General features: G+C 33.6%; 1 protein-coding gene across 8 annotated transcripts in view; it reads right to left on the bottom strand.

Annotated features, from left to right (window-relative positions):
* ADAMTS6 (ADAM metallopeptidase with thrombospondin type 1 motif 6) overlaps positions 1 to 26,733 on the bottom strand; it is a 305,077-nt gene that overhangs the window by 247,038 nt on the left and 31,306 nt on the right. The gene's annotated exons all lie outside the window — the stretch shown is intronic.

The following is a 26,733-nucleotide window of genomic DNA, read 5'->3' as shown; positions in this document are numbered from 1 at the left end:
GCTGTGATTGCTTTTTCTTTTCTTCTCATTCTAAAGCATAGCTTACTTTGATTTTCCCCCTTCACGTCCACCCCCTTCCCCTAAGTGTAATCAAGCAAGGAAAATTTCACTTTGAAGTAGAGATCATAAAAAAAGAATAAATCAAAGCTTTTCCGAAATCCTCTTCCCCCCCCCCCACCAAAGATCTACTATATAACTCATGAAGTAGACAATTAAATACACAGTTTTAGTTACAAAAACAAATTTATATATAAAGAATAAGTATACTTAATATCATTCACTTATGAACCAAATCATTGTTTTTAAATTAGGAATTCCCAAAACTAGTTTATCATATTGTCTATATCAAAACTCTTAGAATAATATGTAAATGATTATACAGTGATAAATTTAACACTGCTAAATGAGCATAGTTGGAAGAAGGGGCATTTATATTACAGTTGCATTTCAGATCAAAGTTCTTAGAAAACCTTTCGGCAAATGATCTACGACAGCATATTTTGAAACATGGTAATGGATAAAATGAACTTTAATATTGCATCTTTAAGGTACAAAATGGCTTATTTCTTAAATTTTAAAAATATATTATACTTAACTTATTATGTCCAAATTATTATCATTTCAACATAGAAACCTATGTGAAAAATTATTGAGATATTGTGCATTCTTTCATTTGTAGTAATTCTTTGAAATTCAGAGTGCTTTTTACACTTAAATTACAACTCTATTTATGTTAGCCAATTTTCAAATGCTCAGTAATCAGATATGGGCATTGGCTACCATATGGACAGCATAGGCATATATATTCCTAGAAGTGCAATTGCTTAGAAGAGCATGCGCTTAAATTTTTATGGCTGTAGCCAAATTGTTTTTTACAAAGACACTTAAAAATTTTTAACAATTACCATGTAGCAAAATTAACTTTTTGTGTACAATTCTATAAATTTTAGCACATGTATAAATGTGTAACCACTACCACAAACAGTCCTATCACTCCAAAAAAAAAAAAAAAAAAAAAGTCCCTCCTACCTCTGCCTTTATACTCACACCATCTTTCTAACCCTTGGCAACCACTGACCTGCATTTTCATCTTTTCAAAAAAGTCACATAAATATAATCATACAGTACATAACCTTTGAGACTAGCACAATGTCTTTGAGATTCATCCAAATTGCTCCATGAGACAATAGCTCTTTCTTTTGGATTGCTGAGTAACATTCACCTGTTGAAGAACATTTAGGTTGCTGCTGCTCTGAGATGATTATGACTAAAACTTCTACAAACGTTCATATACAGGTTTTTGTATGAACACAAGTTTCACTTCCCTGTGATAAATACCCAAGACCATGTCACTGGTAAGTGTATGTTTAACTTTATAAGAAACTGCTAAACTGTTATACAGAGTGGCCATACAATTTTCAGCTCCTACCAGCAATGTATGAGAGTTCCAGGGATCCCTCATCCCAGTCAACACCTGGTGTTGTCAGCTGCTTGTTTTTTTAATTGTAGCCATTCTAATGGATGTGTAGTCATATCTCATCATAGTTTTAATTTTGCATTTCCCTAAAGCTAGTGACGCTGAACAACTTTTCCTATGTTTAACTGAAATTGGCCTTTTAGGGGAAAAAAGTTCATGCACACCCAAAAATCTCAAGTCAATTCTATAGGAAAAGAAAGCAAAACATACAGTGTCAATGAATTTGTCAATTGTTTCATTGTTTTCATTTAACTTGACATTTAACTATATTCCATTTGTCTTGTTCAATGGACTCTACATCTATTTCTAGGACCTAATTTGAATTATATCTAAGTCTCATCCCCTTTTAAATACAATTCCTCTGGATGCTTTTCTTCTCCTTTTTTTTCCAGCTCTCTTTCTCCTAATGATATGCAAACTTATACTTTTTGAATGCTAGACCTGCATTTTCTCCCACCTAATGAATTTTTCAATCTCAGTGTCCTACCATCACTCTCACATTCTAAAGCCAGTAGCCTTCTCACTTTCCCCATACCTTTTCCCACACTTTTCCATATCTGTAAATGCAAAAATCATTCTCATCCTACAAGTTGAAACTTGGTATCATTTATGACTACTTTTCTTGGTTCTCCACAGAAAATAGTCCAGAACTGTCTCGTTTCTCCACAGAAAATAGTCCAGAACAGAAACTGTGATGTTTCTGTTCCCCACTATCTAATTCTGCAGTATATTTATGGCATGTAGATGCCTTCTAACTGGTCTCTCTATATCCAGTCCAATTTAGCCATTATCATTTATACCTTCCAAAAATATCATTATGTTATTATAATGTAAAAAATAAATCTGAAAGAGTAAAGGCAAATTTAAAACTTGAATTCAAGTAGAGTCTTGATCAATCTACCTTTAATTTTACATAGGGCAACTGAACACATGAAGAAAATGAAAGTGAATGCTAAATGTTAAAAACAAAAAAATGGGATAAAATATTTTTAAAGTAGGGGAAAGAGAATGTCAAAAATGGCTACACAGACTTGGGAAAAACAAAGCAGAACTTCTAAAAAAGAAAAAATATAATTTTTAAACACTGAATGAGTTTCTCAGTGACAGAGTTAAATGGCAGATTAATCAAAGCTGAAGAGAGAATCAAGAACTTGTAGATACAAAACATCATGCATACTGTAGCAGACAGTGACAAGTAGATGAAGATTGGGAAAAAAGATTAAGTGAACAGGAGGCTAAATGAGAAGGTTGAAATACATCTAAAGAGACCCAGGAGAGAATAGAAAGAGTTGAAGAGAATGTACACTTGCAAATCTGATGGATGCCTGAGAAATTTCCAGCATTGATGAAAGATATGAATCCACAAGACACAAAAGGTAATTTTATACTAAGAAGGTTAATTACCGAGAAATACATTTTTTAAATGTTTATTTATTTTTTAGACAGAGTGAGACAGAGCATGAGCCAGGGAGGGGCAGAGAGAGAAGGAGACACAGAATCTGAAGCAGGTTCCAGGCTCTGAGCTGTCAGCACAGAACCCGATACAGGGCTCGAACTCACGAACTGCGAGATCATGACCTGAGCTCAAGTCGGATGCTTAACCGACAGAACCATCCAGGCGCCTCTAGAAATACATTTCTTAAGAGAAATTCAAAACAGTAAATATAACAGAGAAGAAATTGAAAGCAGCTGGAGAGATATATCACACACCCAATGACAATCACACTGACTTCACACATTAACAGCAATGATAGGAACCAAAATGAATAAAATATTATTTTTGAAATGTTGAGCAAAAGGTACTCTCAACCTACTATTGTGAACCCAGTAAAACTATCTTTGAAAAACTAGGGCAAAATAAAAGGACCTCTAGATCAACAATACAGTTTACAACAAACAGACTTTCTGCAAAGAAACTTCTAAAAAATGTACTTTAAGGAGAAGGAAAATGATCTCTAGTATGCAAGGAAATATGGTGAAGAAACAAATTGTTACATGTGTGAATACATAAAAACAACTGTGGTCTATATAAAAATTGCAGTGATGATGGTGGTGGTTCTATTAATGGTTGCGTGGTGGTGGTAGTATCTAGTTTGTGGAGATATAAAGAACCCTAAATGATATACAAAAGAATACCACAGAAGTCCAGAGGAGTGGTCATACTTCCATGTTTTTATGTGTTTTAATTTGTTCATGAAAGAATAGTACTAATTGCTTTTACCTTGTTAAGTATCCTTAATGAAATTCCATCATTACTCATTAAAGGAATAAAAATGAAATGTATAACATTCATGCAAACAGAAGAGAGGCAAAAAAAAAAAAAATAGGCAAACAATTTAATCAATACATTGTGGTGATGGTTGTACACAACTCTCTGAATATATTAAAAAAACACTGAATTGTATACTTTAAATGGGTGAATAGTATGGTCCATGGATTATATCTAAATAAAATTGTTACCAAAAAACCCAACCCAAAAGAAATAAGACAACTATGGTTTGTTTTCCTTTATAAATGCACCGATACCTAAAACTGGGACATATTATAATAACTGACCAACATGACAGGCTTACAAAAAGCACAAAAATAACAGTGGTAGAAAGAAGAGGCTAGTAAAACTGCAAACATATATTTGGTGTGCAAACAAACTCAAAGTTTAGAATAAGAGTAGATAGACAACCAAATTCAGCTAAATGCAGATAAAAGTCAAAATGCCAGTATGACTCAGAACAATATTTGAAATAAATTTTTTCTTAATTTGAACCTATGCTTTTAGAAAAATACTAAAGAAAAAAAATGAGGAAGTGAGGAACTGCCATTGGAAGAAGTAGGGTTGGTCAATGGGAAAAGAGAAAAAGAAAGTGAACATGAGATTAAAAATAAGTATGTTTTGAAAAATAAATAAATAATAAAAATTCTAACCACAATTAAGTTCATGCAGAAATGTTTACAACAGGGGCGCCTGGGTGGCTTGGTCAGTTAAGCGTCCGACTTCGGCTCAGGTCATGATCTCACGGTCCGTGAGTTCGAGCCCCGCGTCGGGCTCTGTGCTGACAGCTCAGAGCCTGGAGCCTGTTTCCAATTCTGTGTCTCCCTCTCTCTCTGCCCCTCCCCTGTTCATGCTCTGTCTCTCTCTGTCTCAAAAATAAATAAACGTTAAAAAAATTTAAAAAAAAAAGAAATGTTTACAACAAATTTTTCTTGCTATAAGAAATTATTTATGAAAAAGAAGTAATATAACGGGTTCACTTTAAAACCATGATTTGAAGGGCACCTGGTTGGCTCAGTCGGAAAAGCACGTAACTCTTGATCTCAGGGTCATGAGTTCGAGCCCTACATTCGGTGTAGAGATTACTAAATAAATAAAACTTTGAAAGAAAAAAAAAAACATGACTTGAAATTAGTTTTGTTTCCTCCCTCCCCACTAGAAAGGTTCACTAAGCATAGACTTACACTGAGAAAGTATTATTATTTTTAGTCACCTTTCACTTAATAAACATTCAGACTCATAAATATATAATCGTTATTCTTCTACAACTCTGTGGAAAAGAAGTACTTACACGCTGAAGGAGGAAACCCAGAACACATTTGAAGGGCTTCAAGGAGTATTTCCTGATAAGCAACAAAATGACTCCTTAATTTACATGCTACACTCAAGTTGGGTAGATAATATGCTTACTTTTTTCTGAAAACTATTGAACAACTTATTTTACATATTTGAATTGTCCTGAGGACCTTGCTACACAAAAAATTCTGTTGCTATCTGGCCATCCTGAGGACTTCTTAGAGAGTTACCTGTGAGAAGGTCAAAGAGTATGTTCAGTCTATATGGAATTGCCACATGTATAAAAAGTAGGAAACCCAAGCTTTTTCCCAGCTAGACTAAGAATCACAGCCAAAATACTAAAGAAAAAAAAATGAGGAAGTGAGGAAGTGCCATTGGAAGAAGTAGGGTTGGTCAATGGGAAAAGAGAAAAAGAAAGTGAACATGAGATTAAAAATAAATACACTTTATATATAATATTATTGACCATAATAATACTGACTGATTAATAAGAATGAACCAACCCTAAGTAATAGGGTAACATTAAATTTAAATCATTAAACTGGAGACATTTTAAAAGAAAGCCAATAATATGGAAAGTTAGGAATACATTTGGCATAGAAAAAAATGTACAATAATTCTATTTGAATTATCAAGAGTTTATAAACAAAATAAACTATTACACACTATGTACTCCAATCATGTCTAATTTTATAGGTAATATTTTAAGACAGTAGGTATTCTAACAACTGTCATTCAACATTTAAGGCATTACTGTGGTACATTCTATAAAGTCACAAAATCATACTTACTAATTTGTCTTAAGTTTAACAAAATTTTGTCTAGTCCACAAAATTCATTATCAAAATCGGTTTATAACTTCAACTATCACTACAATAGCTAACTTCAGCAATCATTATTAACATTAGTTTACTCTTCTGAATGAGCCAAAATTAACTTAAATAACTTAAAATTATCTTTACTAAAAGCAAATGGAAATTTAAGAATAAACCATCTTTGAGAGAGGTGAGACATGAAGCCAAAAACAGAGATTGGTCCAAAGTCTGTATACAAAAGGTTAGGTACTCCTGCGAACTCAGAAAAGTCCTCCTCCACACCCCTGACCTCCAGTTTTGTTCTCCAAAGAAATGAAAGTAGAGAGGCTTAGTTTTGAGTATATCTAACCCAGTGGTAGGCAAAGGCAAAGCCTAATACTAAAAACAATGACAATAAGTTTACTTGGAACCTGGTCACCCACTTCTCTATCTCGCTTTCAGAACACTTGAAATAAGGCAGGAAACTATTGGGTTATTTTCTGGAACAACTGAATGGTCACAAAGAAAAGACCCGTAGACAGTGACATTTTTGCTTCCCCCAGAAAAAAGTCAGCCAAACTCCAATCACCCTAAGGGAAATTCTCTCAAAAAGTCCTATCCAATGTAAATAAGGATCCCAACTGATACTTTTTCAATATGAACAGACAACCAAGGGGGGTTAAAAAATGGGAAAGCAAATACAAACAGGGGGAAAAAAGTACATGTGTATGCACTCGTACATACATACTTGTATATTCTTATATACATACTTGTATATTCGTACATACTTGTATATTCTTATACAAGCCAAATTCTTTCCCACCTCATTTACTTATTAGTGTTTATTTATTATTTGCATGTACTATTTATTCCCTTTGCCTAAAACTCATGCCATTGTCATTCTCCTCCTCCAGTGTGGCTGACTCCTCACCCTTCAGTTCTCAATTTTTTTAAAGTATGCCTAATGTGGGGCTTGAACTCATGACCTCGAGATCAAGAGTCACATGCTCTACCCACTGAGCCACTCAGGTGCCCCAAATTGACTATATCAGTTACCTTATCAGAAAGATTTTTCTACCACCTTATGTAGTTTGTCTCTCTTTGTCTCTACCCTAATACATATCATGCACTAAAATTATGTATTTCTTTGTCTACTTACTCATAGTCTATTTCTCTCTAGAGTGAAAGCCAAGAGCTTAGACTTTCATCTATCTTATTTGCTGTTATATGATCCCCAAAACTTAAATGTAGTAAGTACTCAGTAAATGTTTGTTGAATGTCTCAATAAATGAATACATGCAAATTTGTGGTATTTTGGGGGGAAGACTGTAATTTCTATACCCCTCAAAATTATTTTTTAATGGTTTTCCTACTCTTTCTTCCAGCATTTCCACTATAGTCCTATAAAGACCTATAAAGCCCTAGACTACTGTCTTAGTCTTTGCTTTCTCAACATTCTTTGGTATCAGGAAAATGGAGAAACAATTTATTATTATTTTATTTTTTATGTTCATTTATTTATGTCTTGTGTTTTTATTAGAACAAAACTTGAAATCTACAGTTCTGGCTTTTCTGCTTAGACAATAAGCATCATATAATGCAGTGAATACATTAACTAAAGATAGAAAAGAACCAGAACAATTATAAAAGAGTTCTAAAAGCACAGTTCAATAGGGCATAATGTCATCAGTTTACGGTATTTCATGAATACTGAAAATCAAGAACAGTAATCAGCCAAGCAATGGAATTCTGACTTGACTTTACATTTTGAGGATAAACTTCATATAGGTACACCGAGTAAAACAAAAGCATTTAGCAAATGTTTTTATAACCAAACTCTTAAAACAATACTACAAAAACCATATGTATACTTCAATGTTATTATATGTTTATATTTGAGAGAGAGAGAGACAGAGGTGAGTGGGAGAGGGGCAGAGAGAGAGAGGGAAACACAGAATCCAAAGCAGACTCCAGGCTGTGAGCTATCAGCACAGAGCCCAACGCAGGGCTCGAACCCACAAACTGTGATATCATGACCTAAGCCGAAGCCGGACACTCAACCAAATGAGCCACTCAGGTGTTCCAGAAACAATTTATTTTTTGAAGGAACTTTTGAAAATTACTGTACCATTTTAATTGTATCTTTCAGGACCCCAAGACCATTTGGAAAGTTAAACCCAGATCTCCAGAGAAATGGTGTGGTAGGCAGTATCCCCTAAATACTTCACATAGCTTTGCATGAACTATAATTCCTATTCTTCCCCTTTAATACTGTATTTAAGTATGCATGTTTTGCTAATTTAGCTCATGACATATGTAAATTAACAATTAAGAGACAGGGCTAAAAGTATGGAAGATCAGCAAACAAAAAATAGCAACGTAAAATGAGGAAACAATTTGTGGAAAGCTGAACCTTGTATATATTAATTTCCCAATGTTAAGTTATTAATATCTTTTTTTAAATTTTTTAATGTTTATTTTTGAGAGAGCGAGAGTAAGCTAGCAGAGTGGGGGAGGAGCAGAGAGAGAGGGAGACACAGAATCCGAAGCTGGCTCCAGGCTCCAGGCTTGGAGCTGTCAGCACAGAGCCCAACATGGAGCTCTAACTCACGAACTGCAAGATCATGACCTGAGCTGCAGTCAGATGCTAAACCGACTGAGCCAACCAGGCGTCCCTAAGTTATTAATTTCTTGATATTAGCTACCTAATTGAAACATTTTTTGCTTTGCATAACAGGATTGTGAGATTGTGAGAGAAGTGAGCAGAATACTCAAATGTCACATTTTATTGTTCTGGGAAGACTTTCCAGCTATTTCTGTCAACATTTCCTTAACATTGACCAATTATTAAGGTGCTGAGAATTCATGAAATGAGAAAGATATCATTTGAGGGGATGCTAGTCTTTGATAAATTGGGGGAGTAGGGTAGGAGGGATATAGTCAATTTAGTAAATACTCTCCTAAAGTAATCCAGTGTGAAAATTTAATCAAAAAAGAAGAACTTCTAATAAATGTCTCTAAATGAGTTTGCTTCTTCTTTATTCCTCAAGCCTCTTTTCTCTCTTTCTTTCTCCTTTACCCTTTTACCTCATTCATCCAGAACACCTCATCTCCCAACATCTGAGCTCAGATTATCATCTGGCATTCAGTTCTTTGGGATAAGTTAAAAAAGAAAGTGAAATGCTAATTCAAATAGTTCTAAAAAGCCTTTTTGAACTGGAGAGAAAAGAGGCATTGAATTTTTTCCACCCATTTTCCACTGCTTTGCATATATTAGCACTTCATCTCACACACACACACACACACACACACACACACACACACACACACACTCTATCCTCCACAACCTTGCAAGCAGCATTTTTCAAATCTGATCATGTCACTTCTCCACTTGAATTTTTGCAATGTCATCCTTTAAATAAAGAAAATAAAAGTTAATTTTCTTTTTTATATCTTGTTTTCTTGATCTTTTTAAACACAAAGGAAGTAATGCTTTATGAATTAATCTGTAATTTTTTTGCCTGCTTTACTTTATTTCTGGAAGAATTTTCCCATGTCCATAAATTCTTTTTTTTTTTTAAACATTTATTTATTTTTGAGAGACAGAGAGAGACAGAGCATAAGCAGGAGATGGGCAGAGAGAGGAGACACAGAATTCAAAGCAGGCATTTCTTAGCTGTCAGCACAGAGCCTGACGCGAGGCTCCAACTCACAAACTGCAAGATCATGACCTGAGCCAAAGTTGGACGCTTAACCAACTGAGCCACCCAGGCGCCCCTCCATGTCCATAAATTTTTGATTAGCATTGCATAATATGGATACACTTTACCTGTGTACAAAGAGGATCCCATTGTTTTTACTAACTAAAAAACAAACAAAAGAAATCTATTTAAATACTCAGAAATAGGGGAAATGGTTATTTTTATACCGTGATGCTAAACTTATAAACATGCACACAAAATGGTCTGGCCCCTGCAACTTCTCTAATATTATTGGATATCAATCTCCCCTTTGCTCACTACATTTCACTTCTTTCCCTCAAACCTGACAAACTCATTCTTTGACTTACTCACCACTGAACTGAACACTCAGCAACTAACAGCACAATGACATTTTTTACAATGACAAATTTTCATCAATTCAAAAACACAGGTTGAATAAATGAGTCAGTAAATTAATTTCTGTCTAACCTCATTACACATAATTTGTCACCCACATTTTCCATCCTAAAAACTGAGCTTTTAGTTCCCCAAATTAGACTACTTTCTCACTCACATTTTCCATATCACTGCACATGCTTTCTTGAACAGGCACCCATCATTTATCCAGTTTCCTACAGAACTTTCAAGTCCCTAAATGAAGTTATGCTTGGATTCTCCTACATGTAAAATTGGGTGCTGCTTCTACGATTCCACTATACTTTGTCTTCTCAAAACCTGATTTGTGTCTAACGTATAGTTAATAATGGTTCAAAATTATTATTATGCCTCCCTACAGGTGCCTAGCATTGTACCCAGTATTCACATTATGTCATTAATACCACACCATCCTACAAGTTCAGAAAGCTTTGGTATTCAGCCCCAGGTCACCAACTAAGTGATGTAATATCAGGGGTGGATTCAAGGTCTGTGTGACTCCAAAGCACACTTTGCACTATTCAAGAATATCTATGCAATAAGTACTTGAATAATATACTCCTCAGAGTAAGTATCTGATTTTGCAGGGAAAAAAAAATGTTCATCTTTACTTTTTATATAAATGGAATAAAAGAAATGCAATTAAGTCAAATAAAAGTACATATTTCTTTAAAGGAGACAGACAAATAGCTACTAAGCACAAGAAACAATGCTCAACAGAGCCTTCAAGAAAACCCAAATCAAAACCACAATAAACTACTAGTTCATACTCACTAGAAATACTGCGACCCAAAAGACAGACAATAAAAAGTGTTGGCCAGGCTATGCAGAGATTTGAACACTTATACAGTGCTGGTGGGAATATAAATAGTGCACCCACTTTGGAAAACAGTCTGCCATTTCCTCAAAAGGTTAATACAGAGTTACCATGTGACCCAGCAATTCCACCCTGGGTAGATACTCAAGAGAAGTATCCATCCAGGAAGTATCCATGAAGGATGAAAGGATGATAAAATGCGGTAAAATGTGGCATATATATAAAATAGAATATTATTCAGCCATAAAAAAGAATGGAGTACTGATACATGCTACAACATTGATGAACCTTGAAAACAGTCTGAGTCAAAGAAGTCAGTTACAATATGATTCTGTTTATATGAAATGTCCGAAACAGGCAAACCTATACAGCAAGTAGGTTAGCAGCTTCCTAGGACTAGGGGAAGGGGGGGGGGGGGGTGGTGAGAGCTAATAAGTACAGGTTTCATTTTGGGGTGATGGAAATATTTTTTTTATTTGAGAGAGAGAGAGAGAGAGAGAGAGAGAGAGAGAATCTTAAGCAGGCTCCACGCTCGGCATGGAGCCTGACATGGGGCTTGATCTCATGGCCATGAGATCACGAACTTAGTTGAACTCAAGAGTAAGACGCTTAACCAACTGAGCCAGCCAGGCACCCTGGGGTGACGGAAGTATTCTAAGATAGACAGTGGCTGTATAACTCTGTAAATATACCGAAAAACAATTGAATCCTACACATTAAATGGGTGAATGTATGGTGTATGACTTATGTATCAATAAAAATGTTACAAGGGGAAAAAAAAGAAACTGATGGAACTGGATCTACCCTTGATTTTATTCATCTGTGATATGGGAGAAAAAAATATATTACAAAGAGACACTAATTAAAGGTAGAAGCAAATGACAAGTCAAGTTCTTAATACATAAATGCACAAATTACCTCTCTAAATCCTCCATTGTTATTTATTAGTAACATTTTTAAAATACTAAAATAACATGAATTTGGGTCCAATAATAATTACTAACTTACTGATAACAAACACTAATTGCCATTTATACTGTATTAAGCATTATAAAGCTAAGCACTACATTAGGCAAATTGGAATAAACTGGAACTCTCCCCACACTGCTTTAGTGTGTGTAAACTGGTAAAATCACATTGTAGAGCAGGTAGCCAGTACTTAGTAGAGCTTAGTACTTACTCATTAAGACCTAACAATTCTACAACTATGTGTTTACACTAGAGAACTTCTCATATATACTTAAAGAGACAGATAAAAAGACACTGATTGCAGTACAGTTTATAATAAAAAAGTTGGAAAAAATGTAAACGCTCATTAGTAAATGTGAATATTCATACTATACAGTAGTTTAAATGAGTTAAATAGACCTATGTATATCAAATAGATAAATCCTGAAAACAAAAATAAATGAGTTTTAAAAAACAAAAGGGATAATTGCAGTTTTGTAGACAATGCAATTAAAACACAAAATCAAATACAAAGTTAATTTAAAATATCAAATGCAAAATAACATTTTACATTTATATGTTTTTTAATATTTTATGTAACCATAATCTTTGGATACATATGCTGATGCAGCAAAAGCACAAAAACATGTATGTGAAGGATCCACACAAACTTCAGTAGTTTGAAGACAATAGTTACTTGAGGTGAAAAAATGAAGGAATAGAAGTGGAGTGCAGGAAAGCCTCCAACTTTAAGAACAAGGCTTATTCTTTCAAAGAATTCAAAGCAAATATTATAAAAGTTTACATTTGCTAAACCAATGTATCTATTATATTATTTTCTGTGTTTTCTATGAGTTTGGAATTTTTTTAAATTTTTTTAGGTTTATTTATTTATCTTGAGAGAGACAGGAAAAGACAGAGAGGGAGGGAGGGGCAAGGAAAGAGGGAAAGAGAGAATCCCAAACTGGCTCCATGCTATCAGTGCAGAACCCAACGCAGGGCTCAAACCCATGAACCGTTGAGATCATGACCTGAGCTGAAATCAAGAGTAGGAGGCTCAACCGATTGAGCCACCTAGCCACCCTTCAGTTTTAGAATGTTGTAAATTAGCTAATGGTATTATACCAATGTTAATGTCCTGTTTTGAAAACTATATTATTGTTATATAAGATGCTAACTAACATTAGAAGCCAGGTGAAGGTCATAAACTCTGTGCTTTTTTTTGTAATTCTATAATTAGTCCAAAATAAAAAGACTAAAATGTTTAAAATAAAAACAATAAAATATCAAAAGAAAGTATGTATTTATAGGGGCACCTGGCTGGCTCACTGGTAGAGTGTGCAACTCTAAATCTCAGGGTTGTGAGTTCAAGCCCCATGTTGGGTATAGAGATTACTTAAAAAAATAAAAACTCTCACGGCACCTGGGTGGCTCAGTCAGTTAAGTGTCAAACTCTTGATTTCAGCTCAGGTCATAATCTGTGGTTCATGAGATTGAGCTGCATCCTGACAGCGTGAAGCCTGCTTGGGACTCTCACTCTCTCCCTCTCTCTATGCCCCTTCCCCACTTGTGCACACACACACTCTCTCTCAAAATAAATAAATATTTTTAAAAATAAAAAAAATCTTTAAAAAATGTACATACTCATACACATGAAATAGTCGATTATCCTTATTACTGTTATCTCTAGAAACCAATATTATTTAATAAGTTTGAAGATTTTTTTAAAAGCCCAATTAAGGGATGAAAGGCCAAAAATTTGTCTTGTCAAGTTTGCTCCCTCATCAGCAAACTGTGACCTTATTTCAATGTGTACCTTATTTTATCTTAGTATGGAAACCTAAAGTTGGAAGAAATATTGAAAGAATAGTATCAATGTCCCAACTTCAAGGGAAGCCTTTACCCAAGTCATTGCAGAAAGACAGCTGTATTCCTTTGCTTAAAAATCCTTCCACATGGAAATAGCATTAACTTTATTAACAATGCATTTCAAACCTTCCAGTCAAGAAAGTATTTATCTGTTTATTATCTACTGTCTCCATACATTAGAAAGTAAGATCCATGAAAGCAGAGAATTTTTCCAGTTCACACCAGATCTCAGCATCTAAGATAATGCCTTACACATACTAGAAATCCAATAATCTTTTAAGAAGGAGAGATAATATATGATTATTACATATAAGATCTTATTTTTCTTGTTGCTTAAATATTTCAGTATGCACTTATCCCTTATTTGTACATTAAGTACATTTGGAGGTTTTAATTGTTCAATTTTTACTAACAGCTTATCTTAATTCATTTAGTCCTTTTCCTTTAAAGGTAAAATAAAATATGTCCTTTAATACTAAACTCAAAGATACACCTGTTATTAAAATAAGGTTTAGTTGCTAAATATAGTTATCAAAGCCTTTTATAGTGAGCAGAAAACATTCCACTTAATATAATATTCTTGTTAATTAGCTGCAAATCACCTGCTGGTTGACATTTGCCTTGTAATATACAGTCTTTGAGTCGCATATTTTTACTTACATGTTGGCTTATGTGAACTCTTTCAATTTCCACAGAGTCTACCTGATGCCTTCTGACTACAAAAAATTCTTATATTTAAATAATATCAATATTCAGAATTAAAGTTGCCCCCCAAAACTACCTAGGGAATGTAAAGTTAAGAAAAAACTCATTATTTCTTTATTCTAATTCAAATATTTCTGAAAATAAGCCAAACCGATTAAGAAAACATTACAGAGGAGGCAAGATACAAGAAATCATAAAACTTTTAATTAACAATATTTTAATTTGGGAGCGTCTGGGTGGTTCAATCAGTTAAGCATACAACTTCAATTCAGGTCACAATCTCACAGTTCACTGGTTCAAGCCCTGAATTGGGCTTTGTGCTGACAGTGTGGGGCCTGGAGCCTGTTTCAGATTCTGTGCCTCCCTCTCTCTCTGTCCCTCCCCTGTTCATGCTCTGTCTCTCTCTCCCTTTTTCAAAAAATAAATATTTTTAAAAAGCAATATTTTAATTGTAATAGACTTGTATAGAATTAATATAAGTGAAACAATTTTATGAGTTTATTATTTGCAATAATTATATTATTGCTATATTGTATGTTATTGTTATATTATATTGCTATATAATATATTATATTATTGTTATATTGTTATAATATTGTATATTATTATATATATTATATAATATATATTATTGCTATATAATAATAAATTATATTATTACTTGCAATATTAAAGTTCATGTGCCACTTCACCAGTAATTTACAAAAACATTTGTGGGAATATATCAAGCTATCAATTACTGGCAGGGTAACAAAATAGAAAGTAGAAAGTTACACTCTTACAGGCTGGAGGAGAGAACAGAGTGCTGCAGAGACATGGAAGTATTGCTTAAAAAAAGGGATAAAATCCCCAGAAAATCCCCCATATCTGTCTGTCTATCTATCTATCTATCTATCTATCTATCTGTGCATCTATAGATAGATAGAACTATGAGTCTTTGTTGGTAGAAAGAGAGAGAAAGAAAAAAAATCCTTAAATGGAAGGCCTACTAACAAATTTAAAAGGAATGAGAAAACATCATCGATGGATGACAAAACTGGAGGGTAAAAGTTTCTTAACAGATAGAATATTTACAGAGCCTCAAAGTAACGCTTCAAAACTTATTAATTTAAAAAGGGAAAAGTCCAGGTATGTCTGACTGGCTCAGTCAGAGCATGTGACTCTTGATCTCAGGGTCATGAGTTCAAGTTTCAGAGCTTACTTTAAAATGGTGGGGGGTGGGGGGGAATGCAAAGGAGAAACATGACGGGCATCATGTTTAAGGACATCACTTTAACCAAGTGATCAAAATTAATACTTGAAATAATTTATATCATGTGCCTTCGGATATGGTATACGTAAAAAAATATTACTTCAGTGTTATTCCTGAAAAGTATGTATAAGTTAAATTTAATTCTGAGGAAACATCAGGAAAATGAAAATTAAGATACATTTCATGAAAACCTCATGTACTCTTTAAAATTATCAAAGCCGGGGTGCCTGGGTGGCTCAGTCAGTTGGGTGCCCAACTTCAGCTCAGGTCATGATCTCACAGCTCATGGGTTCGAGCCCCGCATCGGGCTCTGTGCTGACAGCTCAGAGCCTGGAGCCTGCTTCGGATTCTGTGTCTCCCTCTCTCTCTCTGCCCCTCCCCTGCTCACACTCTGTGTGTGTGTGTCTCTCTCTCAGAAATAAATAAACATTAAAAAAATTTTTTTAATTATCAAATCCAAGATAAAAAAGATTGAGAACTATTTCAAATTAAAAGAGACTCTTGAACAAGACAAAAGAAATAAATACAATATGTGATGCTAGATTAAGTACTGGTCTGGGGGGAAATAGCTACAAAGGATATTAGGATAATGGATAAACTCTGAATATGAAATGTATATTATTAAATAATAGTTCTGTTCCAATGTTAAATGTCTTGATTTTGACAACTGTACTATGGTTACATGAGATAATTTGTTTGTTCTTAGAATATGCAAACTGAAAATTTAGGGGTAAAGGAAAGGGGTATCTCCAGATACTTTCAGATGATACACAGAAATTTTAAAATGGTTGCCTTGGGGTTTTCACTTCCAGTCAAGCTGGAGTAATAAGGATCAAATTTACCCTCCTGCCTGAAACCATTTTAAAAATGAACAATATATATAAAATATCATTTTGCATTACACTAGACATCAGGAAATGAAAGACAATGATCCCTGAGAAACAGCAATCAAACAAAGTAAGCTCTATCATTACCCCAGCTTACAACCTTGAAAATTTCCAGACTCTGGTACAGACTAGGGAAAGCCAGGAGAACACAATGCAGTCTTGGAGTTGAAGAGACAGAGCAGAATATGGGGCACCATACTGGCTTAAATTTATAGGGCCAAGTATAGGAGAAGAGAAAGTTACACAAAGAGCAAATTCTGGAAACTTGCACAAGGAAACTCTTGATAATTTTTTTAAATGTTTATTTATTTATTTTGAGAGAGAGAAAAAGTGCACATGCAAGCGGTGGAGGAGCAGAGAGAGAGGGAAAGAGAGAGAATCCCAGGCAGGCCCAGTGTTGTCATCACAGAGCCGGACATGGGGCTCAATCACACAAAACGTGAGATTATGACCCGAGCCAAAATCAAGAGTTGGACATTTAACCAACTAAGCCACCCAGACACTCGGGAAATTCTTGACAATTCTAATCAACACATAGGTGTGAGGAAAGAACCCAAGTCCAGGGAAAGAATTATCCAACAGGATTTGAGAGGACATAGCCCATAACTCATATAGCATGGGATAAAGGGACTATTCCCACCTATCCCAACTAGAAAACCCCAGTATTCATAGGAATTTGTATAGGCAGTGTTCAAAAGGGACTTAGTACTGGTGATTAATTAGTCCTATACTGAACAAATCTTAAAAGCAAGACACACACAAAAAATCAAGTTCCAAGGAACCTAAATGCATTCCAGAAATCAGAATATTTGTAGGAAAACAAAAATATCCAATACCCAAAATGGTAAAACACTACAAGGTGATATCCAATCAAAGATTACCAGGTAAGCAAAGAAGCAGGAAAACACAACACACAATAAAGAGATATATATTAATTAATTGAAAGTGATCCAGAACTGACATAGATACCAAAATCAGCAGACAATATCTTTAAAATAGCTTTAATACTTTTCAAAGCTTTCTATGTTCCCAAGTTTATATGTCTCCAAAGAGATGTGGAAAATTAAAAAAATTAAACTACTAGAAATGAAAAAACTTATACAGAGTGAGATGAAAATATAAATTAGATAAGACCAATGACAGATTGGACATTGAGGGGGGAAAAAACTAATGATGAAGACATAGCAATACAAACTATCCCAAATGAAAACCACAGAGAAGAGAGAATTTAAAATAATAAACATAAAATCAGTGAGCTGTGGAGTAATTTCAATCAGCCAAATGTAAGTGCAGTTGGAGTCACCAAGAAGGAAAGGGAACAAAACCAAAAAATATATTTGAGCAAATAATGACTAAAAATTTCAAAACTGATAAAATCAGATATAAGTAGCTCAGCAACCCTAAACATGAAGAAAACTATTTCAAAACACATCATAATCAAACTGTTTAAATCAGTAACAATGTAAAGAGTTGAAAACCATGAATACCCAAATTAATCTCATTAAAAATTTTAGGATACTCCACTCAACAACAGTGAATACACATTCTTTTCACCTGAAGTACACTTGAAACAAATGTCAAGAAAGACCATATTGTGGGCCATTAAACAATTCTCAATAAACTGAAAATCATTTGAGTAATACAAAGTATATTTCTGACTGCAATAGGATTAAATTAGAAATAAAAGAATGATCTTTGGGAGGGCAAATATTTGGAAATAAATAACACAATTCTAAAGAGTGCATGGGTAAAAAAAAGAAATAAAGGGGAATTAAAAAGTATTGTGAGGTGAACAGAACCAGAAATAATACATAAACAAATTTGTAGGATGTGATAAAATTGTATTTAAAAGGAAATTTTTTAACACCGAACATATCAGAAAAAGCAGAAAGGTCACTAATCAATGACCACAGATTCCACCTTAAGCAACTACAAAAAGAAGAGCAACAATAAACTCAAGGTATAGGAATGAAGGCCATAAAAATCATGGCAGAAATAAAGGAAATAGAAAACAAAAACAACAGAGAAAACCACTAAAACCAAACTTGAGAAGGTCATTAAACCTCTAGCCAGAGTGACTAGGAAAAAGAGAACAAAAATTACTGATATCAAGAAGAGAGATAATGCAGATATTAAAAGGATAACAAAATGATATTGTATACAACTATGTCAATACATTCTCCAACTTTTTTTTTTTTTTTTTTAGAGCGAGAGGGAGGCAGAGAGAGAGAACATGAGCCAGGGAGGAGCAGAGGGAGAGGGAGAGAGAATCTTAAGCAGGCTCCATGCCCTATGGAGCCTGATGCAGGACTCAATCTCATGATCATGAGAATGTGACCTGAGCTAATGTCAAGATTGGACGCTTACCCAACTGAGCCACCCAGGCACCCCTGAAATGCATTACTTGAAAGACTCAAACTATCAAAGCACACTGAATAAAATAACTTAACACCCCTTTATCTCTTGAACTATTTAAATTGGTAATTAAAAATTACCCAAAGTTGGGGGGGAGGGCTCAGTGACTCAGGTGGTTAAGAATCCAACTCTTCATTTTAGCTCATGTCATGATCTCATGGTTCATGAGTTCGAGCCTCTGCACTGTCAGCACAGAACCTGCTTGGGATTTCTCTCTCTCTCTTTCCCCCACCACCCCTCAAAATTTATAAATAAACTTTAAAAAAATTATCCAACAAAGAAAACTCCAGGTCCAGATGTCTTTACTTTGTTTATTATAAAAAACATTTTTGCAGAGGAAATAATACTAAATTTATATGAACTTTCCCATAATATTGAAAAGGAAGAAATATTTTCTAACTCATTCTGGAGGTCAGCATTACTCTAATCCCAAACCAGACAGAGACATTATAAGAAAATTCCAGAAAAATTTCCCTCATAAGAAACAGATGCAAAAAAATAAACACAATTTTGGCAAATCATATCTAATGATATATTAGAAGGATAATACATCATGGCCAAACTGAGTTCATCCCAGGAATGCAAGATTGGTACAACATTCTAAACCAATCAATGCAATTCACTGTATTAATACACTAAAAAAGGAAACACAATATGATTATCTCAATAAATGAAGAAAAAGCATTTGACAAATCCAACATCCAATCCTGATAAAAACTCTCAACAGACTAGGATTAGAATAGAACTTTGTCAGCCTGATAAAGGGCATCTTTAAAAATGTAGAGCTAGTATCACACTTAATGGTGAAAGTTGGAATTCTTCCTCACTAAGATCAGGAACAAGATAAGGAAGTCTGCTATCACCACCTTTATTCCACATTGTACTAGGAGTTCTAGCCAGTGAAATAAGGCAAGAAAAAGAAATAAAATTGATTCATGATTAAAAGGAAACATAAAACTAACTTTAATCTCAAAAACATGATTATCTTTGTAGAAAATCTATTGTAATTTTTTAAAAGCTACTAAACCTAATAAATGAACTTAGCAAAATTGTAGGATACAATCAATTGTATTTTTATGTATGAGTGATGAATGATTATAAAATGAAATTTTTAAAATACCATTTACAATAATAACAAAAGTGAAGAAAGGTGTGAAAATCACAAAACATTGCTGAGAGAAATTTAAAAAGACCTAAATAAATGAAAAGATATACCCTTTTTGTAGGTAGGAATAATCTGCATTATAAAGACATCAATTCACTAGGTCTAGAACAAACTAAATAGAAGCAGATTATACAAAATCATGAAGAGCAGCAGACAAAGATCATTGGGGGCCATCAAAGAAGTCTGCCTATCAAAGGCACCAACATTATTGAAGTATCTCTACATTATTATTTTTGCTGAATACCCTTACAATTCCTCCAAAAGGATTCTACAGCTGGATTACCTGGTATAAGTCTTTTAATTAATGTATAATCTTGCCAGTCATTTCACTTCTCTGTGCCCCAGTTTCCTCATCTATAAAATAGAGATAATAGAACTTCTCTCATTCAGCTATTGTGATATTTAAAAGATAAAGCTTCTACAAGGCACTTAAGAATTTGGTACATAATTCAGGGCATCTGGGTGGTTCAGTCAGTTAAGCATGTGACTCTAGATCTTGGCTCTTGATCATGATCTCACAGTTGGTGAGTTCGACCCCTGTGTCAGGCTCTGCACTGACAGTGGAGAGTCTGCTTGGGATTCTCCCTCTCTCTGCCTGTCCTCTGTTTGTACTCTCTCTCTGTCTCTCTGTCTTTCAAAATAAATAAACAAATGTTAAAAAAAATAAAGAATAGTAAATTTACTATTTATATTGGTTTTATGGATGTATTTATGCATTTGTTTATTATGTACCAAATTCTTTTTTAAGTTTTTTTTTTTTAATGTTTATTTATTTTTGAGAGACAGAACATGAGCAGGGGAGGAGCAGAGAGAGAGGGAGACACAGAAACCAAAGCAGGCTCCATCCAGGCTCTGAGGTGTCAGCACAGAGCTCAATGCAGGGCTCGAACCCACAAACTGTGAGATCATGACCTGAGCCGAAGTTGGACGCTTAACTGACTGAGACACCGAGGTGCCCCAACTTACTATTCTTTAGAGTTAAGTGTTTATTATAATATACCCCTTCTTTAACTTAACTAATGATTCCTATTGCAAATCAGCCTCAGTTTTAGTCAAGGTTTGTACAAAGATAGTTCATTAAATTGCATGTATTTAGTCAATCTTAGGCAGCGAGAGAAAACTATCTTCTCTTATCCATTTTTTATTAAGAAGCAAACATAGATAATGCCTGGGATGACCATAATCTGATTTACATGATCCTAGTTTGTGCCTACTGTCTAGGCATACCTTCCAATGGTACTCTCTTTCACTCTTAAAAGTGTCCCAGATTCCACAGGAATTTAAAGTTGCACAAGTCTATCATAATCCTTGATTGGAATGGAAACTGAATCTAGATAAATACACTTGAGTAAGGAATCAACAAACCAGGAATGAAATGAACAGAAACTGAAAAAAGAAGAAGGGTATAGGCAGTATGGATAACTAAAAATGAAAGAACCAAAGTTGTTAGAGAATAATATATGTTTCAAAATGTCCAAATAACAAAACCAATTCATCCACAAATTGAATTCAAGATTCCTTTGCTGCCTATAAACTCACAAATTCTTTTCTTTTAATGTTTATTTATTTTATTTTGAGAGAGAGAGAGAGAGAGAAATAATCCTAAGCAGGCTCTGTGCTGTCAGTGCAGAACCCAACAGGGGGCTTGAACCCATGAACCATGAGATCATGACCTGAGTCAACATCAAGAGTCAGAGGCTCAACCAACGGAGCCACCCAAGTGGCCCTAAACTCGCAAATTCTTAAAAACTTAGTGATAGTCCATGAAAAATTCATCAGGCATTTCCTTAAGGCTTAAAAAAAATCCATAGATGAATAGCAAATAAGTGTTAATACACCAAATTTAATTTCCTTTTCCTCTGTTTTAATATATAATCTTAAAGCCAATATGTAATTCTGATAGATACATTCTATAGAAATTAAGAAAACTTGTTTAAATCCACACACTGTAGACCAAGTTTTAGCAAGAAACTATTTTTCAGAGCTATTTTCAATCTCTTATCTGAAAACATTAGTTGACTTTGGAAATTCTAATCCCTTTAATATCCAGCAGCAACTAAACAAATAGTCGTGATCCCTTAAGAGGATAAATATATTCATTTTAATTAAAGACTGAATTATGTGACTTGGTGTGCACTTTTGCATTTGTATTATGAGATGTATTTATGTGTCCTATGCATTTCAATAATGAAAAACTGAAAAGGAAGTATAATTATTAAAGAATAGCCTATTAATAGAGGCATTCTTAAAAGATCTGCATCTTGATCTTATATTTTCAAGAATTTAGTCAAAGAATAAAGTCCTGGAATGGGCCACAACATAGATGAACGTTGAAAACACTATGCAAAGTAAAAGCCAGTCACAAAAGACTACATATTGTATAATTCCATTCATACAAAAAGTCCTGAATAGGCAAAGCTATAGAGACTAAAATTAGATTAGTGGTTGCCTCAGCCTGGGGCTAGGATGGGGAGGATAAGGGAATGGGGAATAACTTCTTACAGGAATGAAGGAAATATACTAAAATTAATTATGGTGATGGTTGTACAATCCTCCACATATACTAAAAGCCACTGAGTTGTATATTTAAGTGGGCAAACTTATGGTCTATTAATTATATCTCAAAAAATCCATTACCAAAAATAATTTAGGTTATAATTCCTATTTGAAATATATATTGTTATATACTAATATCTTAAAGATGGAAAACAAGATTCTAATATTTGATAGAAAAAATTCAGGAAATTTATCCATTTGTCTGTTTGTGTTAATTGCTCAACATTGATGCAAATACTACACTTTATGTCACTACATTCCTACTGATTTTCAGAGTATAAATAGATTTCTTAAATGCTTTTCCCACAAAATAAATTTAGAAATTGTCTTGACTTTAAATTTGGTGGAAATTTCCTAGCTTTATTTAAAAATATAAATATTTTTTAAATAATCTGTCAAATTGTAGATATGTATTCCTTAGTAGCCATTAATTTACAGTATCTCAATACAAAGTTTAATAAGAATAATGTGAAGGTTTTATAACATGCATAACTTTTTAAGTGTATACATACAGTCCTATTTTATCTTCTTAAATTCTATTTGTAGAGTTTCAGGTAAAAAATACTAATCATTTCTTGACCAAGTTAAATACGTTTCATATTCAATTATTTTTAAAAAGTTACCAAATCCCCCCACATGTTAGACACCAGTGCTACCAACACTGATATGGGTACTTGCAAGCTGGACCCAGCTCCAAGAGAAATCCTCCATTGTGATATACGTACCTCATGAAAGAAAAAGAGATCAGGTGGTCCCTAGTAGCCTTTACTGCTGCTACAGACAAATGCAGCCTTGGCCACTGAGTACCTCTGCAATCTTCACCAAGGCTAACCTCAGCTTACAAAGCTGTATAGAGACTACATTGCTGGAATTTCTCCAGAGCTAGAAACACCATACTCAACTCAGCCAGCACCCTTATGCCCACCCACAGATAAAAACCTTTCTCTACTAAAACCATTCCACAAAATTCAGAAGGAGTGACTCTTCCATCAAATGCACAGACATCAACACAAAGCTACAGAGACATGGAAAATCAAGGAAATATGACACCACCAAATGAATACAATTATTTTCCAGTAAGTGACTACAAAGGAATGGAAATCTACAAATTGACAATTCAAAATAATTATTCTTAAAAAGTTCAGCAACCTAAAAAAGAATATATATCAATGATATCAGAAAAGAATATATGAATAAAATAATAGGTTCAAAAGAAAGGTCAAAATATAGAAAAGAACCAAATTCTGAAGCTGAAGAATGAAATGAATGAAATTTAAAAATGCAACAGAGAGCAACAATAGAAGATGTGATCAAGCAGAAGAAAGAAACTGTGAACTTGCGAACAAGTCATTTAATATTACCCGCTAAAAGAAGAAAAGCCAAAAAGCAGTGAAGAAATCCTATCTAAATGATGGGACATCATGATGTGAAATAATATTAGCAATATGGGAGTACAAGAAGAAAAGACAGAGAAAGGGGCAAAAACTTATTCAAGGAAATAATGGCTGAGAACTTTCCATATCTGGGGAGATATATGAACACCCAGGTCCACAAAGTCATATTGTACACCTTAAATATGTACAATGTTGTCTGTCAATTATACTTCAAATATTAAAAAAAGATTAGATAAAGCTGGCTAGTATATAACAAATGTTCATTATATAGATATGAACATGTATAAAAATAAACAAGTACATATAAAATTAAAATGTATGTACATATATAAATAGTTTTTAATATACTCTTTGGTGTTAATGCAGTATTTTTGATACCAGATAAAACAACAGAATTTTAAATTTTTTATTTTACTTATTGATTTCTGTCTAGTCATGGTGGTCTTACAGCTTTGTAGAATACAGTTTGCTTTAAATTTATGTCAAATAAAAAAAATATTATTTGCAAACAGGAGATAGTATTTTTGGGTTTTTATATTTTTTTCAAAAGTAACTATTATTACCTAAGTAACTATAGCTCCAAATGGTTTTCTGCTTAAAACATTTAAATCCCTAAGATAAAATTTGTCCTAGTGGAGATAAACCTATCAATTTTTCTCTGGAATTCTCAGTAAACACATTATACATCTCCCTAGTGAGCTGACATTTCAAGCAAACATAAATCAAGATCTTATCTATAAATAGTGAAGTCACAACCCTGAACATGTTAATAAGTGAGTTACATGAAACAATGAAAAATGTTAATATAAACCATCTATAAAAATTCTTATAATAATTTTCACTAAGAGTAACAGTATGATTTAAAGATATATTGAATTTCACAAACCAAAAATAAATAAGGAAGAATCAAGGATGGTAAAACATCCAATAAAAAACTCTAAATATTAGAGATTATATTCATCACACTTAGATGTCACTGCATGGCCCTAATAATTCAAAGATAATTAGACTTTTATGTAAGTAGACTTTTAAATAAGCTAAAAGTTACTTTGGGACTTTATAACAATTTCAAAAGGCATTTTATGCTGCTTCAAAGAGACACTTTTCTAAGCTCCACTACATAACCAATCTAAAATGATATGAGATATGAACTCTTCAAAGTACTGTCCTATTAAATTCTGAGATCACTTCTAAGGCTAGGGTGACCATTAGGAGACAAGTTTAAAACAAAAGTTTCATGTTCAAACCTCAGGCATCAAAAAGGCACTCAAAGTGGCTTATGGAAACAAGGAAGAGCTCTGCAGAGGATCAGAAAAATATGTGGGTCAATTCAGAGGAACAAGTCAGACAGCTGAATGTAGTAGCCAGTGCAAAGAAAGGATGGCTAACTGCCCAGACATATTTCACTACTCAAATACTTATAAATGTGCACTCTTTGTATAGCTACTGTCATCTGATGCAAAAGTTAAAAATTGAATGCTCATACAATAACAAAAATGTAAAGTACCAGGAGCCCACTAGGCATTGCCTTTTAGGGAGAGGTAGGCTTTATAAATATAAACACAGAAGCCAATGTAAATATCTATAATCATTTTGTTAACCATATATAACAGACATTTTCCTGTAGTAATTTCATTGACACTAATCATATCCATATATATTTTTACACAAAGGTTTCTATATTTGTACAATGCTTAGTATATTTTTAACTCCTCAAATATATTTGGGAATCATTCCAGACCACAAGACTCCGAGGAATTGCAGAATTTATCAGACTGACATGTCAACACATATGAATATAGAACCCATACAATGTTGTTTTTATTCAGCAAGCATGTCATAAACAAAATTTTCTGGCTTATGATGCCAGGTAGATGAAGTCAATTAAAGTCATTGTAATTGTTAAAAAAATAAACTCTGAAACTTTAAATCTACAACTTAGTTAACAGGTATATTTTTTAAAAAGCTAAATTCACATTATCTTCTGAGATCTCAAGATTCTGATGCCATATAACTTTATACTCCCTCCATAGAATTTAATGTAGAGTCAATGGGCACACTACAGATGAAATACATGTTAAATACTATCTTGTGAATTAAAAGAAATGATCAAGATAACAAAGGCAATTCCATTTCACCAAGATAGAATAATGCTTCCATTTTGTTTATTGCTTTTTTTTTTTTTTAAATTGATAGCAGGTCAAAAGGCATGCTCATCTTAAAATGATTTAAGCATGCTTCTCACCAGTCGTAATTAGGGTATAAACAAACTAAGAAAGCTATAATCAAAGTATAGTATAATCACCGTACAATCAAAGAAGATAGGATCACCAGGGGTTGAGCCCTGAACTTTATATTGCTAAATGAGTGATCTTGAGCTATTTAAGTATTTTGAACTAGTTTCCTCATTATTCACATGGGAAAAATAATCATGATATCTACTTCACAGAGTTCTTATTGGAGAGTAAGGAATAAAAGGATCTGAACACAGTTTTCTAAACTTGGAAAGAAATATAAAAATTCACTGGTTTATCATCAAATAACAATTTTGCTGAGAAACAAGCTATTCAACATATAATGTAATATATCTGCTTCTTTATACCATAATTAAAATGTTTTTAATTAAATAAATATTCATCCAGGGCATTGAGGAGGGCAACTGTTGGGATGAGCACTAGGTGTTGTACGGAAACCAATCTGACAATAAATTATATTTAATATAAAAAATTCATCTAAGTAAATTATACAACTAT

This window comes from Panthera pardus, unplaced genomic scaffold (genome assembly GCF_024362965.1).
Source record: "Panthera pardus isolate Hobbes unplaced genomic scaffold, ASM2436296v1 HiC_scaffold_2, whole genome shotgun sequence".
Classification (NCBI taxonomy): domain Eukaryota; kingdom Metazoa; phylum Chordata; class Mammalia; order Carnivora; family Felidae; genus Panthera; species Panthera pardus.
Note: the sequence above shows the minus strand (reverse complement) of the source record. Positions and strands in the feature narration are given on the sequence as shown.